The sequence below is a fragment of the Piliocolobus tephrosceles genome, chromosome 2 (assembly GCF_002776525.5).
Source record: "Piliocolobus tephrosceles isolate RC106 chromosome 2, ASM277652v3, whole genome shotgun sequence".
NCBI classification, from domain to species: domain Eukaryota; kingdom Metazoa; phylum Chordata; class Mammalia; order Primates; family Cercopithecidae; genus Piliocolobus; species Piliocolobus tephrosceles.
In genome coordinates, this window is record NC_045435.1 from 25,496,012 (window position 1) to 25,500,085 (window position 4,074).

A 4,074-nucleotide genomic window follows, 5' to 3' on the forward strand; every position below is an offset into this window, starting at 1 on the left:
TCCTCATCTTTCCACCCTATTGTAAGAGAGGATAGATCCCCAAAGATTTATTACACTTAAAGAGGAAAAAGAGAAGAATTTACTCTGCTTGAAGGCAGTCAAGGGAGGAAAGAGAGCTTTTGAAACACCAACCGATTAAGTGGACAAATTAGATACTCCTTCCTCCTCCTACAGAGTGAGTCAGGGAGTGGACAGTAGAATAAGGAGAAGGGCCCTGAACAAGATACCCAGGAAAGTGTAAATGGTGGTGCATTTTTCTTTCTTTGCAAAGGTAACACTTTGAGGACAAATTTTCTCCCTAATAATTCCCTACCTCACTCCCTCATAATCTCTCAATATATATGTTTCTCAAACCTAAAGATATAAAACCACATAGTATGTAATCCCAAATAGTGTAAAAGTTCTGTGCAAAGTCATTGGAGATAGAAGGAAATAGCCTGGCTTGTTTAGCTCTCAAAATTAAATAGAAAAATAATCAGAGATTTTTACATAGCCAGGATATTAGTTTTGTTTCTTAATGTCAGTTTTATGCATTTAACAAAATACAGACTAGATATCATGTGCATTATTAAATAGCTCCTCCTATGGAAATGTGATAGTCAATATAATTATCCATGATTGTAATTTTGAAATAGAAATGCTTAACAATGTATTTGTTTTCTCTTTTGTTTTCCATGTAGAGCTTACCATGCAGTATTTCTTCTTCATAATACTTAATATACTTTTAATGAATGAATTATGCTGTAATTACTTATTTACTGTGTGATATCCTTCTAGGAGTCAAAGATTGTGTTAATGGCTTCAATACTTCACAATTCCTCTGATTAAAGCTATTGCCTTGAGATTTTGCAGTTTCTTCCACAAAAAAGGACATTTCTCTGTCCCTTAATTTGGGGTTTGGTCATCTAACTAACTTGCTTTGACTAATGGAATAAAGCAGAACTTATGGAGAGCTAGTTCCAAGTCAAGAATCCAAGAGACCTTGTGTAAAATGTTTTCTACATGAGCTGATGCCATCATCATGAGAAAGACACACCTGGTCTAGCCTATTAGTCTGTGGAAGAGAATGAAAACCACATGAAACAGAGCTCTCCCATCTAAATGAAACCTGCCGAATCCAGCCAAGAGCAGAGCCCACATGTCTAGCATTAGTCCTGTGTTTGCAGTTAGCTGCTTACCTGTGCATTTGCAAATACCAACAGGGACTCGCTCTAGGCTGCATTTGGCTGGGGCAGCTTACCTGGTGTTATGGTCTGAATGTATCCCCTAAACTTTGTGTGTTGGAAACATAATCCTCAAGGCAAGTATTGGGAGGATGGGTCTTTGGGGAGGTGTTTAGGTCATGAGGGTTCTGCCCTCATAAATGGATTAATGTCATTATGAAAGGACTCAGTGGAGGGAGTTTGCCCCTCTCTCTTTTGCCCTTCTGTGCCTTCCACCTCTTCTACTTGGTGAGGACACAACCTTCCTCTTCTTCAGAGGATGCAGCAACAAGGCACCAACTTGGAAGCAGAGATTGGGCCCTTCCTAGATCTGAACCTGCTGGTGCCTTGATCATGGGTTCCAGCCTCCATGAAAAATAGCTTTCTGTTCTCTATAAATGAGCTAGTTTAAAGTATTTTGTTATAGCAGCACAACCAAAGTAAGACATCTGGTACGTCTCTCCTCTACAGCCCATCCATCCTCCTTTTGGGAGGCTAACACAGTCAAGTTCTATTCACAGTGATTGCAGAAATGCTAAAAAGCAAATAAAAATGCATGAGGGTGCTTACTTCAGCAGCATATACACTAAAATTGAAATGATACGGAGATTAGCATAGCCTCTGCACAAAAATGGCACACAAATTTGTGAAGCATTGCAGATTTTTGTAACACATAAAATAAATGCTTAAGGAGATGGATACCCCATTTCCCATAATGTGATTATTACACACTGCCTGCCTCTATCAACACATCTCACATACCTCATGAGATATTTAAACATCTAGTATGTACCCACAAAAATTTAAGATGAAATAAAAAAAATAAAAATGTGTAAGGGCCTTTGAAGCCTAGGCTTTGAACAGACATACCTTCATTTCTGCCTCATTCTATTAACCAAAACAGATCATATAGGGAGCTATATTCTGCCTTTATTAGAGAAACTCTAAAGTCATATGACAAAGGGCTCAGCGAGAGGAGTGAAAAATAAACACTATGAATAAAAATTCATTTCTAGCCTTTCCCATATCGACCTAGATTAAGAAATAGAATATTACTAGGACCTTAGAAGTCGCTCTGATGTCCTCACTCAGTTATTATCTCTAGCCTTCCTCCTCCAAGTTAACAATTATCTTGACTCCTATCTACATAGATCAATTTTGCTAACTTTTATAAAATGGAATCAAAAAATCTATATTTATCTGTGTTAGGACTCTTTATTTTAACAAAATTTTGTGAGATTCATGCATATTGTTACAGGCAGCCCTAGTGAGTTCATTTTCATTGTGATTTACTGTTATATTTTGAGAATATGCCATAATTTGTTTATTATCAGTCATCTACTATTGATGGATATTTAGGCTATTTTCAATTTGGGGATGTTACAAATAATGCTGCTGCAAACACTTGGCAAACAACCGTAAGGTTCTCTTTTGCCTGTATACTAACGGTGGGTTTGCTACAGGCTAAAAGACTTCTGATTACTCCACATTCTCTCTAACACTTAGAATTGTTACTATTTATTTTATTTTAGTTACTGTGTTTTCTTTTAGACGGAGTCTTGCTCTGTCACCCAGGCTGGAGTGCAGTGGCACAATCTCTGCTCACTACAGCCTCCGCCTCCTGGTTCAAGCAATTCTCCTGCCTCAGCCTCCCAAGTAGCTGGGATTACAGGCATGCACCACCACTCCTGGCTAATTTTTGTATTTTTAGTAGAGACGGAGCTGGCCAGGCTGGTCTCAAACTCCTGACCTCAGGTGATCTGCCTGCCTCGGCCTCCCAAAGTGCTAGGATTACAAGCATGAGCCACCCCTCCCAGCCTATTTTATTTTATTATTTTTTTAGAGACAAGGTCTTGCTCTGTCACCCAGGCTGGAGTACAGTGGTGTGATCATGGTTCCCTGCAGCTCGACCTTCCAGGCTGAAGTGATAGTCCTACTTCAGGCTCCCAAGTAGCTGGGACTACAGGTGTGTGCCACCATGCCTCGCCAGTACTTTAAATTTTAGTCATTTTGGTGGATATTCATTAAGTTTCCTATATTAGGTATAATTTTTATGCTTTTATAAGTGGTATGACTTTTAAACATAATTTTGCTTGTTTATTGCTGGTATATACAAATATAATTAATATTGATCTTGAATTCTCTGACCTTGCTAAACATACTTATTAATTTTAAGTTCATATGTAGATTCATTTACATATTTTACCTACACAGTTGTGTCACACAAATAATGAGCTTTCTACTTCCTTTTCATTTTTATACCTTTTGTTTCTTTATTGCACTGGCTAGAACCTCTAATACGATGTTGAACATAATGTTGAAAATAAATAGTAATAGAAGATATTCTCATTCACTTCCAAGCTCTCAGGGAAAAAATATTTTATTTTTTTCCCAATAACTGTAATAATTGATGTAGTTTTTGGTAGCTACCCTTTATTGCTTAATTCCATTCTCCTGTTTAGCATGCAAGCTATATATTCTCTAAATCTCTGTTTGGAGTTGTCCTAGTGATTTCAAAGTGTTTTTTGCCCTGTTAAAATCTAATATTACTCATACTATTACCACTTCTGAGAAAACATAAGGACTGTATTACTTTAATTTCATTTTTTCCTCCCATCTTTTGTGCTATTATTATCATGTGATGTATGTATTGCCAAAATGCTTCTTTTATCATTGCCTTATACAGCCAATATCCATTTCCATTTACCCGTATGTTTACATTTGAATTGCTCTCAGCCTTTCAGCTGCTGCTTTTAAGTAAGCAAATGACTAGGGCCAGGGGAAGTAATAGCGAATATCCACAGAGAGCTTCTCCTTGAGCACCTGGGCTTTGCCACTCTGTGGGACTGTGTTCTAATTTCTTGATGCCTTG

The 4,074-nt window shown here is 37.6% G+C and overlaps 1 non-coding gene across 1 annotated transcript; it reads left to right on the plus strand.

Annotated features, from left to right (window-relative positions):
- The first annotated feature begins 1,764 nt into the window (after positions 1–1,764).
- LOC113225318 lies at positions 1,765–1,868 on the plus strand. Its single transcript, XR_003309981.1, has one exon. It is a non-coding gene; the product is annotated as a U6 spliceosomal RNA (small nuclear RNA).
- The last annotated feature ends 2,206 nt before the right edge of the window (positions 1,869–4,074 follow it).